Source organism: Vitis vinifera, chromosome 3 (genome assembly GCF_030704535.1).
Source record: "Vitis vinifera cultivar Pinot Noir 40024 chromosome 3, ASM3070453v1".
Lineage (NCBI taxonomy): Eukaryota > Viridiplantae > Streptophyta > Magnoliopsida > Vitales > Vitaceae > Vitis > Vitis vinifera.
In genome coordinates, this window is record NC_081807.1 from 1194864 (window position 1) to 1209039 (window position 14176).

A 14176-nucleotide genomic window follows, 5' to 3' on the forward strand; every position below is an offset into this window, starting at 1 on the left:
GTTTTATTGTGTCGGTCAATTAAACGAGTTGAAAATTTTATGCCATGTCAGCCTTAGGATAGAAAATTCTTAGGATTTTAGAAATTGGAAATTTCCGGGAACGAAAAACAAAAACGAAAATGAAAAATAAATAAATTAAGATTAATTAGAATTAATTAAGAAAAATAAATTAATTAATTAAATTAAATTGATGAATAATAATATTGAGAAAATTAGTTTTTATTTGGTGTTAATAAATAAAATTGTGTGTTAAAATGAAAAAAAAATGAATTGAAAATTAAATAAAACAATTAGAATAAAATAAAAGAAATAAAATAAATATATTCAATGGGCTTTGAATATGGGTTGTTAAGGTAATGGGTTGTAAAAGAAAAAAAATTTAATGGAGTTGGGCTTAAGTGGCTGGTGGCTTTTAAAAGCCTAGTGGGCTGTTAATAAAAAGAAAGAAAAAAATGGGTTGGGCTTTTGAAGTTTGGGCCAGGCTTGTGTGGCTGGATGGTTAGTAAAAAGAAAAAAAAAAAAAAAAGGAAAAGGAGGAGAATTGCAGCACGCAGGGGCGGTGAGAGAGAGAGAGGTTACTGTGCATAAATTAGGGCACTCGCCGGAATTTTGATCGGCCGTTTGGACGGCCAAACGATCTCTGTTTCCGCCCAAATTCGGAGGAAGTACTCTATTCGACTAGACGAACAACCCTGCGGTGGCTGATTTTGTTTTTAACGGCTAAATTTTCAGATCTGAGGTAGGGGACCCTAACCCTAAAACTTAAATTTTTATGTTTTTCCCTTGAGAAAAAATTGTAGATATTGTCATTTTGAGTTAATTAGGAATTATAGGTGTTGTATGAATTTTTCTAGAATATTTGGAATTTGTTTGGAATTTTTGGAATTTCGGGAAATTGATTTTGATTGATAATTAATTGTTTTGAAATGTAAAAAAATTATTAGATGGGTTGGAAAATTCCAAAATTTGGGTTAAATTTAAAATATAATGATTTGTGAATTTTTAGGCATTGGTTAGAATATTTTTGAAAATTTTAGGGTAAATAGTTAGTTAATTTTGGATATTAGAAATTGTTATAATGGTTGAAAAATTTTGTAAGTGTGGTAAAATCTCAAGATTTTGATATGCAATTTTTTTTGAATATTTATTTGGGATATTATCGGAAATTGTAATGTGTGAAATTATTTTTTTGGACTATTGGGGAATGTTGAGATTGTTGAATTATTGAGGAACATTAGAATTGTGGCATTCATTTGCATCATGGTTATGTGAAAAAGATAAATAAATGAATGAAATAGAGATGAGAAGTGGAAGCCCGTGTGGGGCAAATTAAGAAGGGAGAGAGATCCCTAGGGTGAAAGACCCAAAAGTTTACCCCGGGAAGACTCCGAATGGGGAGTGTATTTGGGTGCGGACGCGTATCCTTCGGTGAAAGCCCGAGAACAATAGTGCACTGTATGATTGTGTGTCACACGTTCATGTGCATTCATGTAATTGTTGAATATTGTGAAATTGTGTATAATATCATATATTAAACTATGTGATTGATTGATATTGTTGAATTGTTCCTTTTGTGTTGAAGTGTCCTTTCCGTATTCTTTGAAACATAGTAATCCCCTTAACCCCTTGGGTGCTAGGCACCCTACTGAGCAATGTGGAAATGCTCACCCCTTCCTTGTTATACATTTTTAGATGCAGATATCTCTCCTGAGGATCCACAGGTGGGGCAGGGAGAACTTCAGGATACTCTTGGAGCGGCCTAGTGGAGCTTGACATTTTTTTATTATTGTGTTTCTTTTTGGATTTTGGGATTTGTTTTAGTAATTATGACTCATGGGCTTGTTATGAAGCTTTATTTTGATAAAGTTGTTAATTGTGAACTTTATTTTGGACTATAATGAATATTTATTTAATCTTGTTGTTTTGAGTAGTTTGGGGATATTGAGGTTTATGAGAATTCTAGTGGGATGTAAAAAAAAAAAAAATCCAGAGTGTTTTGGTTAACTGCCAACGTGGAATAGTAGGAACCCTTAGGGTCAAACCTTTGATCTGGGGTCATGGGTCAAATTTTGGGTCGCCCGGAATTTGGGTCGTGACAATATATGTACAAAGTTGTAGCAAGGATCTCAGCCATTAGTACACATTTATACTGAAACAAAAATTTCACTAAACTGGCAATTTTCAATTGTTTTGTGCGTTTAGAGTATAATCATAAATAAGAAGTAATATACGATTGTTAAAGAAATTATACTCAAAACTATAGCAGTTATTAACTTCTCTTTGATCAATAGGTGACGTTATTTAAATATTTCACCACCAAAAAAAATTGTTGAATCTAATATTAGGTTCTGAAGAGAAAGTTCAATAAAAAAAATAAATAAATAAATAAAAAAGGAATCTTGGGCTCCCCTCTGGCATCATTAGGGTTATGCAGAAGAACTAGGAATGATACTCGGCCATCATTTACTAGGCTGGTTTGATCGAAATCACATCCAAGTAAGGGAACGAAAACATGCATACGCCCCCACAATCATCTAAGGTAAAAGGGAGTTTCAAGCTTACCTTTTTCACAGTATATCCAAAATCCAGGGATATTTTCATTGTCAATAATGCTGAAAAAAAAATAAAATTAAAAAAATAGTTGAATGAAAAAGAATAAAAAAAAATTAAAAAAAATCCTTCCAAATGTCAAGAAGAAAATACAAAATCCTAACAAGTATTTCATTTTCAAGTATACTATAAATTATAAAATAAAAATAGTATTAGAAAATGAAGCATGAGTAATCATATTAACCTTACAAGATAATTCAAGAAATAAGTGACAGTAATGCTACTACTTTTATGAGCAAATTTTATTACTTTTTTATGTTTACCACATTTTTTACATCCATTGATGTAAAAAAAAAAAAAAAAAAAAGGAGAGTGCCAATGATATATAAAAAAAGTTTTGCTCAAGAGCTCTTTCTTACGTGTTGAGTACTAAATAATTAATGTCTTTGTATAATAAGACAGGTTAATATCATTCACTTCTTTTGAGATTTTGATTAAATACATTTAATTTTTATTGGTTTGAAATTTTATCAAATAACTCCCTTATCATTTTTATTATTTTACTCACTTTTCTTATCACTCAAAATAAGGGGGATATTTAATGAAATTTCAAATCAATGAAGAGTCAAATATATTTAATCAAAACCTTAAGGGAAGAGGGTGAAATTAACCCTAACAAAATTGGTAGTTCAAGGGATTCAAAATAGATTGATGAATGCAGGTACCTTGTAACATCCAAGGAAGAAGCTTGTGAGTGGAGATAACCCCCTTGATTCTCGAAAACCATGCCAATGAAAAAATAGCTATAATCATAAAGTTTAGCTCTAATAGATTTAGAAGCCCCTTAAATCCCTATATCTGCACTTTTGAGAGAATTTATAACTGTGTAAGCCATGACATCACACTTTGCCCTATATTCAATTTGGTCAATCTTTTTAACTTCAAAAGTTGAGTACCTTGAGTCAAGAAAACCCATTTACTAACACTTGCATTTCCTTTCCAAGGTATTAGTTTGCCCTTAATCTAAGAATCAATAATTTTAGAAGTTTCTCCTAAACGAGCATAGAATCACATTCTAGTGATGAGACTTGGAGGGAATTGAAGGGCTTCAAGCAATTTTTGCATGTGTCCCTTCATTTCCAACTTAGAGAAATGGAGCCAAGAGTTCATAGCAAATGATGGAATGATAGACCCTTCCGATGTCCCTTCCGATGTCTTAAGGAACAAAGGATTTAAGACAATGTAGCTTGGCAATGGAATTTGAAAACCTAACCTCTTCTATACCATATCTTCCTTCTAATTTCAACTTCTCAAGACAAGTACTTAACTTGCTTGAATCATTTTGGCTCTATTGCTTGAACCTTATGCTTAATATTGTCTAAAGATTTTACAGGTATCAATTTGCAATGGGCCATCATCCCTTTGCCCCTCTGTATAAAGATATCGCAGGTTTTTCATTTTCCATATCACATTTCTCACTTAATTGAGATTGTTCATATCCAAAGTCTTCAAACTCCTTAGGTTGCCTATAGATGGTGGAAGCATTTTTAAACCAAAATGCCTTAATCTCAAGTACCTTAAATGAATTAGTGTCCCAACTATACTTAGTAGGCTTTCAATTTCCGAACCTTCCAAATCTAGCACCCTAAGCACTTTGAAGCATTTGCCAAAATGTACTAGCAAAAATTATTACCAAAAATGAAAAAAATGGTGAATGACTTCAATTTCTGAATTCCAAGATAGCATATCCCAAAACAATTATTTTCCATTATATGAAACTACTCATTCATGATGAACAAAATTTACTTTTTATATTGATCTCATATTTTGAAAAAATGAAAAATCACTTTTACATTAAAATTGTCATTTAAAAAGATGAGTTCATTTTTTTTACTTTGAAAAGTTATACAAGATAAGTTCACTTCTTTACTGTTGAACTTACATTTTTTTTCTTTTTTTAAAAAAGACAATTATATTAATGGATTGATTTTTAAAAAAATTATATCACCTAGTGCAAAAAGCCCAAACCTACCACTTTCAAACCAATGACAATAACACTTTTGCATGCCAAGCAAAGCCTTCAAATACGTCATCCTAATTGTCCCTTAATATACATATAATTGTACAAAAAAAGATCTCATAATTTGATTCAACAAACTTATAAGCAAATTGGTTTTAGTTTAGATACAATATAAATATGTTCAACCTTAGTATGACCATCACTGAAAGTAGACATTGCTAACTATAATACATGAGATTTTAATAGCATGGCCTTATGTTTCCTTTCAATCACTCTATCATGGAATCAAGCATGAGGTAGAAGCCCTAGGCAAATCTGCTGCAACATAATCTTCAGGTTATCGAACATGTTTGGCATGCTGAAATTATCTATTTGCAAATATCAAACATACATTATAAACAATGACAATAGACAAAAAGAGAGCCAACAAGTTTTAGCCTTTCACTTGGCATACATCATGTGATTTTAGCCACAAGGATGTCTTAGATCATTGAAAAACTTGGCTAATTTTTCAACTACTTGCCTGGAACTTTCTGTTGTTTAACCTGTTGCAACACAAATCAAAGTATCACATGGCCAACTTTTAGGTACCTAAACTAAACATCCATAAATGTACAAAGTTGTAGCAAGGATCTCATATATAATGAAAAAAATTTCACTAAACTGGCAATTTTCATTTTTCAATTGGTTTATGCGATTAGAGTAAAAGCACAAGAAGTAATATATGTTTGTTAGGAAACTAAAAACTATAGAAGTAATTGATTTCTCTTCAATAAAAGCTGAAGTTATTTAATTTGGCAAAAAAAAAAAAAAAAAAAAAAAAAAAAAAAAAAACCTTGCTTTGTTGAATCTAATAATAGGTTCTGAGGTGGGATTCATTAGCTAAAGAGAAATTTAAGTGAAGATCTTGGATTTCTCTCTAGCATCCCTAATTGTTATGCAGAAGCATAAGCAATTATACTTGGCCATAATTACTACGCTGGCTTGGTAGAAATCACATCCAAGTAAGGGAACAAAACATGCATTTATACACCCCAACAATCAAGCAGGGTAAAAGTGAATTCCAGACTTCTAGACTTACCTTTTTCGTGATAAATTTGAAATCTAATCTCACCATTTATAGAGATACTAAAATGAATAGAAAAATCAAACAAATCATGTTAGTGGAATAAAAAGAACAATAAAAAATTTGGAAAAAAAAAATCATCCTTACAATGTTGAAGAGAGATAATTTGAATTGTTTTAACTTTCCACTATATATTTAAACTTAAAGTTCTAGTTAGTTCAAAAGCAATGGAGTAGGGCAGCCATTTAATGGTACTGCTATTTTCGTAGTATGGGTTTTATTTTATTTTTCAAATATATATTGGTTCTTCACATGCATTTAACACCTATCAAATGTGCAAGAGTGATGAAATTGAAAAAACATGTGAGAGAAATAGCGATGCATAGTTGTGGACCCGCATTTTTCATGTGCGTCCCCACTCAATCGGAGAGACTCGCTTTTATTTTGGTGAAAAATTAGTTTTGGAAAAGTCGGAGTCGCCACTTATTTTATTTTATTTTTAAAAGGGAAAATAAAACAAGAAATAAAATCCTTAAAGAAGTAACTCCATAGTTTTCGGAAAAACGTGTCTTTGAAAAACCCGAGTCTTGGTTAGGGGATCAGGTTACCTATTAGAAAGGTACCTTTAAAATGTAGCATCCCTCTAAGCCCTAAAGAGGTCTCTAATGACTAAGTTGAAGGGAATGTAACAATTAATTAATTGATTTATGGTACCTAGGTAGGCTAGGGTGATTTCAGAATTAGCATGTCAAGTTAGAAAATCAAATCATGGTCATAAAAAAGAGTCAAAGTGTGTACCTGAACTACTTCGCAAGCACTATCATAAAACATCAAAGTTAGTATAGAAATATAATACACAACATGTGTTTTATCCAAGCAAATCAAGCATACTTCTAGGCATCCAAGGATTATATCAAGCATGGGTATAGTCATCAATAGTATACGTGTTCATAGAATTCTTGAAAATAAGTGAGAAGGAGCGTACTTGGATAGCAAACTAACTTATAATGCGCTTCCACAAGACATGGGGGTTAGATCATAGTTATAATAATAATTAGTAAAGGAAAGAATCTTAACATGTTTGGTATCTAAATAACATAGAAAAAATTATCAAGAGTATACAAAACACCAATTATCTCATACATCTTGTATACAATTCCTAAAAAATATATAGATAGATATAATTACAACAAGTAGTAAAGGTGGCAGCAAAGATGAGTTTTGAAAAAATGATTTTATATAGGGGTTTCAACAATTCCCCAATTGATATACACAAATTCCATTTATTTGAGACCACAAGCTTGGATTCATGTCTTACTCAAAACCGTAGTTTTTATTGAAAACTGAGAAAGATGCGAACCGATCAAAACATGGTTGCATATTATTTAAGAAAATGAGATTTTGTTTCTAAGGACTCTAAATGAATTTTTTAAAATAGATTTTCAAATGGATCTTTTGAGAAAAGTGTTTTGTTTTAAAATAAAAGAAATAAATTTGAAAACAATAAAACATAAGAAACAAGATACCAAGCAAGACTAAAGAAAACAAAATCACAATGTAAAAATTTTTTATAACCAAGCAAACCAATATGGTGAGAGTAGGCTCAACCATCATGGGTTTCCAATGGCCTTAAGCAAGATCACAAGATACCAATCAAGAACTAACCACTGAAACTTTAAAAGCATTTAGATTTAAGATAAATCAATCAAGAGCCAATAAATGAGTTTTAAAATGAGACTAATAATATGGGATTATTACAAATTGCCAACTAAGTTTCAAATAAATAATAAACATCGTCGGGATCATCAAAACAACATCTAATAATTTAAAGAACAACATAAACTGGTATAGACTATCACAAATCAATAACTAACTACTCAGAGACAAACATAAATTAACATAGATCTTTAAAACCAACAACTAAGGATTCTGAGAAAAATGAAAATCAACATGGATCAATCAAAATAACAATTTTTAATTTTAAGGACAACACAAATTTATGGATCAATCAAAACCAAAAACTAACAATTTAAGGAGCAACATAAATTAATATGAATATTCAAAGTTAATAACAAATGATTTTATGAAATGCGCACACTAACCTGGGTATTCAAAATTAACAACAAATAATTTTTTTCTTTTTTTAAAAAAAAGAATTAAATTATTAACTAAATAGAAAAATAAAAAAGCAACAATTAGCTCTTCTCAATGTGCTTAATATTTTTATTTTTTAAAATGCTAACACCAAATACTCATTACATGGTTGCATATGTTCAGTCCCATTAACTTTATTTTATTCAAGCATACATCCAAGCATTTCTTTACATGAGTAATTGTATTGTTTCCGTTTATAAATTTTTATTTTTTATTCAATCAAACTAGGCCTCCAACACCAAGCTATCCATGGCAGCACAGATTGTTTCAATTCAAGGATTTTTTTTTCTTTTTTTTTTCTTTTTTATTCAAACCACTAAGTTAATATATATCAACAATTATGTTCCCTTATTATTTTTATTTTTATTTTTTAATTCAAACCACTATATCTTAATATATAGTAACATTTCATAATTCTTAACATTCACATAGAAATTCATCAACTTATTCATGAGGGAACAAATAACCTAATAAACTAAAAAAAGAAACCTCAAAACTTTTGAACTAAATAGAAGCAATCAAAACTAAATTTAAAGACTTGAAAACACGAATATAACCACATAGGATTAATTAAACTAAGAAACAATTAAAAATTTTAAAGCACATAGGCTAAATGGGAATAATTTAAAACTAAACTTAACAACTTGACAACATGAATATATTGACATTGGAATTAATTAAATTAAATAACTACAATTCTAGAACAACTATGAATTGAAACTGATATTCATGAATCAAAACTTAAATAAAAAGAATTAACTTAACTCTTTCACACAAGCATGGGCCACCCTCCACCAAAAATTCCAGTAGGATGTTCAATAATGGTGCCAAGGATGCATGGTATGATGACTTCAAATGCTCTACACATTCCCTAAAGCACTGCACGTTAATGGAGAAAAATTCCCCTTAACAACTTGTTGCCTCTTGTTGTATCTAAAGATCACCCCTTCAGACTCAACAAGAGTAATCATATTAACCTTACAAGATAATTCAGGAAATAAGTGATAGTAATGCTACTAATTTTATGAGCAAATTTTATTACTTTTTTGTGTTTACCACATTTTTTACATCCATTGATGTAAAAAAAAAAAAAGAGAGAGTGGCCAATGATATATAAAAATGTTTTGCTCAAGAGCTCTTTCTTACGTGTTGAGTACTAAATAATTAATATCTTCGTATAATAAGACAAGTTAATATCATTCACTTCTTTTGAGATTTTGGTTAAATACATTTAATTTTTATTGGCTTAAAATTTTATCAAATAACTCCCTTATCCTTTTTATTATTTTACTCACTTTTCTTATCACTCAAAATAAGGTGGATATTTAATGAAATTTAAAATCAATGAAGAGTCAAACATATCTAATCAAAACTTGAAAGGAAGAGGGTGAAATTAATCCTAACAAAATTGGTAGTTCAAGGAATTCAAAATAGATCGATGAATGCAAGTACCTTGTAACATCCAAGGAAAAAGCTTGTGAGTGGAGATAACCCCCTTTATTCTCAAAAACCATGCCAATGAAAAAATAGCTATAATCATAAAGTTTAGCTCTAATAGATTTAGAAGCCCCTTAAATCCCAATATCTACACTTTTGAGAGAATTTGTAACTGTGTAAGCCATGACATCGCACCTCGCCCTATATTCAATTTGGTCAATCTTTTTAACTTCAAATGTTGAAATACCTTGAGTCGAGAAAACCCATTTACTGACACTTGCATTTCCTTTCCAAGGTATTAGTTTGCCCTTAATCTAAGAATCAATAATTTCGAAAGCTTCTCCTAAACAAGCATAGGATCACATTCTAGTGATGGGACTTGGAGGGAATTGAAGGGCTTCAGGCAATTTTTGCATGTGTCCCTTCATTTTCAACTTAGAGATATAGAGCCAAGAGTTCATAGCAAATGATGGAATGATAGATCCTTCCGATTTCTTAAGGAACAAAGGATTTAAGACAATGTAGCTTGGCAGTGGAGTTTGAAAACCTAACCTCTTCTATAACATATCTTCCTTCTAATTTCAACTTCTCAAAACAGGTATTTAACTTGGTTGAATCATTTTGGCTCCATTGCTTGAACCTTATGCTTAATATAGTCTAAAGATTTTATAGGGTATCAATTTGCAATGGGGCATCATCCCCTTGCCCCTCTATATAAAGATATCGCAGGTTTTCCATTTTCCTTATCATATTTGTCACTTCATTGAGATTGTTCATATCCAAAGTCTTTAAACTCCTTAGGTTGCCTATAGATGTTGGAAGCATTTTTAAACCTGAATGCCTTAATCTCAAGTACCTTAAATGAATTAGTGTCCCAACTATACTAGGTAGGCTTTCAATTTCCAAACCTTCCAAATCTAGCACCCTAAGCACTTTGAAGCATATGCCAAAATGTACTTGCAAAAAAATTATTACCAAAAATGAAAAAATGGGTGAATGACTTCAATTTCTGAATGCCAAGATAGCATGTCCCAAAACAATTATTTGCCATTATTTGAAACTACTCATTCATGATGAACAAAATTTACTTTTTATATTGATCTCGTATTTTGAAAAAAAATGCAAAATCACTTTTGCATTAAAAATGCAAAATCGCCATTTTCAAAGATAAGTTCATTTTTTTTACTTTGAAAAGTTTTATACAAGATAAGTTCACTTCTTTACTGTTGAACTTGCATTTTTATTTTTATTTTTGAAAGACAATTCTATTAATGGATTGATTTTTAAAAAAATTATATCACCTAGTGCAAAAAGCCCAAACCTACCACTTTCAAACCAATAACAATAACACTTTTGCATGCCAAGCTAAGCCTTCAAATACATCATCCTAATTGTCACTTAATATACATATAATTGTACAAACAAACATCTAATAATTTGATTCAACAAACTTATAAGCACATTGGTTTTAGTTTAGATACAATATAAATATGTTCAACCTTAGTCTGACCATCACTGAAAGTAGACATTGCTAACTATAATACATGAGATTTTAATAGCATGGCCTTATGTTTCTTTTCAATCACTTCATGGAATCAAGCACGAGGTGGAAGCCCCTGGCAAATCTGCTGCAGCATAATCTTCAGGTTATCGAACATGTTTGGCATGCTCAAATTATCTGTTTGCAAAGATCAAACATACATTATAAACAATGACAATAGAAAAAAAAAAAAAAAAAAGCCAACAAGTTTTAGCCTTTCACTTGTCATACATGTTGTCATTTTTGACCTAACAATTTCTTGGATGCCTGAGGACGGCGGCTAATTTTTCAACTGCTTGTCAGGAGCTTTCTGTTGTTTGACTTGTTGCAACACAGATCTGAGTATCACATGGCCAACTTTTAGGTTCCTAAACTAAACATGCATATATGTACAAAGTTGTAGCATGAATCTAAGCATTAGTTCATATATAATGAAAAAAAAAAATCACTAGACTGGCAATTTTCATTTTTCAATTGATTTATGCATTTAGAGTAAAATCATAAGAAGTAATATATGTTTGTTAAGAAACTGAAAACTATAGAAGTAATTGATTTCTCTTCAATAAAAGCTGAAGTTATTTAATTTGGCAAAAAAAAAAAAAAAACTTGTTTTGTTGAATTTAATAATAGGTTTTGAAGTGGGATTCATTAGCTAAAGAGAAATTTCAGTGAAAAGATCTTGGGCTTCTCTATGGCATCACTAATTGTTATGCAAAAGAACAATGAATAATGATTACTACTCAAAAAGTGCTATTTCATAGCTTGTAATTAACTCTTTTAAACACTTTTGAGTAGTAGTTATTGCCTTTTAACCCAATTAACATGTTAAGGACCCTTGCAATCATTTCTAATCAAATTGTGTAAGTTTTGGTGTTTTTGTTAGTAATTTGATCACCAAAACAATCCAAGATTGAGGAGAGTTATTTGGAATCCATGGCAAAGCAATGAAGAGCTCAAATTCATGAAGAACCAAGCTTTGGAGCTCCATAGCCCTTTGCCAAAGTCGTTCAAAGTATGCAAGGAGAGAAGCAAGGACAGAGGAAAAACAGAGTGAAGAAAACAGAGGAAAGCTAGCTGCAGTCTTCTTTTGCACTTTTGGAGCACTTCCCGAAGTCCATTTTCTACATTCTATATACCATTTCAAAGCTCAGGAAGTCAAGAATCCAATGCTTCAAATGGTGCGCGATTTGGAGTTGAAACAAAGGAGTTACAGCCATTGCAAGCAGATCACTCCAAAGTGTTGCGAAATCAGCCTTTTGTTGCGAGAATTTCGCAGCCTTTTTGTACAGTGCTATGGAATTCCTCCTGAAGCTACCCGATACATGCCGCAAGCTGGAACGCTGAGAACCTCAAGGTGGAAGCCAATTTCACAGCCCTGCGAGTTTAACTTGTTATTGCGAAAATATTTCGCAGCCTTCTTGAGTGCCTGCGAAATCTCGCAGACACCATTTTTCACCTGCGAAATGTTCCTGGAGCTTCCCGATATTTTTGCACCGACTCTTTTAGATCTTTTCTTTAGATATTTTTGTATAATTTCCATTTTCTCCTTGTATTCAACCACTCATGTAATTCCTTAGCTAGGAAGTATCCAAGGAAGGGTAAATTACCTTCCTATATAAACTCTCTTGTAAACACTCTCAGGAGACGCTCGGGGGGATGTAATGTAATCTAATATATAGAATCAACGAACAGAGCACTTGCTCTGTTTTTCATATATATTCTTGTTTTCTCGTTAGTTTTCTTTCTAGCCAACCAAACTCTGAGGATTTTTCCACAGATGATGAGAAGCTAAGCTTTTTGTCTCTTGGAGTGAGGAAAGCCGGGTAAGTTTCCACATGCATAATTTGGAAGTTTTGTTGTTTTAGTTTTTAATGAAGAGAAAGTGTGACCCGTTAATGGTTTTTATCTTTTTAATTAACTTAAAACGCCTTTAAATCACCTGGGCCAACACTTGGTAAGGCAAGTGATCTCCGTCCATGGAGATTCACTAGTTTACCCCTTGCGAGCCTCTGGGAGGTGACTTCAAGGTAGGATTTTCTAGAATAGCCAACACTTGGTAAGCTTTTGGACTCCAAGGAGACATCCATTAGTTATCTCTTGCGAGCTTTTGACGGGTAATCCAAGGTTAAAGATCACCTTGAATGACAAATGCTAGGTGAGAGGCATGAGTCATTGCAAGATGCATCAGTGAGAGGGATTTAGTGTTTGAACCCATTAATGGGAAGTATCTGTACAACACCGGTTAGAGAATTAACTATATGTTAATTCTCTAATGCGAGGAAAAGAAACAAGTGACCGGAACTCCCTTTTTGTATGAGGAATCTGAGCCTAGTGATCTGAACTCCAAGAAACATCTTTTTTTTTGTAAGTAAAATTTGTTACTATTTGTGGTTAGTTTAAAACCAAACCTTTTCCAACTCAAGTTTATGTTTTCTTTTAAAGCTAACCTTGAAATGAAAAGGCATCAATTCAACTTTGAATTAATATCATTTGTGAAGTGAAAACTCATCCCAGTGAACGATCCTAGAGCCACTATGCTATAGTAGCTTTGTCTTTGCTACCCTAGTATATGGTGTAATAGGTTATAAATTTTGTTGATTACTCCCTCAATCAAGGAGCACCAGCTGGACACGAATCAGCTGAGACACCAATTGGGCACGAATCAAATGGCGCCGTTGCCGAGGATCGAACCCCGAATCAGATGGTGCCATTGCCACTTCCACTGCTAGGGACGAGTCAAATAATACTTCCATGAATTACTAGGCTGAATTGGTAGAAATCACATCCACGTAAAGGAACAAAAACATGCATTTATACACCCCAACAATCATCCAGGGTAAAAGTGAATTCTAGACTTCCAGGCTTACCTTTTTTGCGGCAAATTTGAAATCTAGTCTCATAAGTTATAAAGAGTTTGAAATGAATAGAAAAATCAAACAAAGCATGTTAGCGGCATAAAAAAAAATAATAAATTGAAAAATAAATCATCCTTACAATGTTGAAGAGAGATAATTTGAGTTGTTTTAACTTTCCACTATATATTTAAAATTTAAGTTCTAGTTAGTTCAAAAGAAAAGGAGTTGGGTAACCATTTAATGGTACTGCTATTTTCCTAGTATGGATTGAATATATATAGAAAAATATTTGCATCTATTTTATTTTATTTTTCAAATATATATTGGTTTTGCACATGCATTTAAAACCTATCAAATGTACAAAAGTGATGAAATTGAAAAAACATGTGAAAGAAATAGCGATGCATAGGGGTCAATGTGTCTACAAAGCAAGATGAAGTACGGTCATCAGGCCACTAGATGGATTCGTTTTAATAGAAGAAAATGTTGCTTTCCAAATTTACAAAAGGAGAAAATACAGAATCCTAACATGTATTTCATTTTCAAGTACACTA

The 14176-nt window shown here is 31.8% G+C and overlaps 1 protein-coding gene and 1 long non-coding RNA gene across 3 annotated transcripts in view; one reads left to right on the plus strand and one right to left on the minus strand.

Moving 5' to 3' along the window:
* The window catches only part of LOC100262288 (probable disease resistance RPP8-like protein 2), a 135040-nt gene that overhangs the window by 101663 nt on the left and 19201 nt on the right, over positions 1-14176 (minus strand). The window lies entirely within an intron of this gene.
* On the plus strand, positions 511-1930 carry LOC109122361 (uncharacterized). The gene is made up of 2 exons (XR_002029753.2): positions 511-739; positions 1693-1930. It is a non-coding gene; the product is annotated as an uncharacterized LOC109122361 (long non-coding RNA).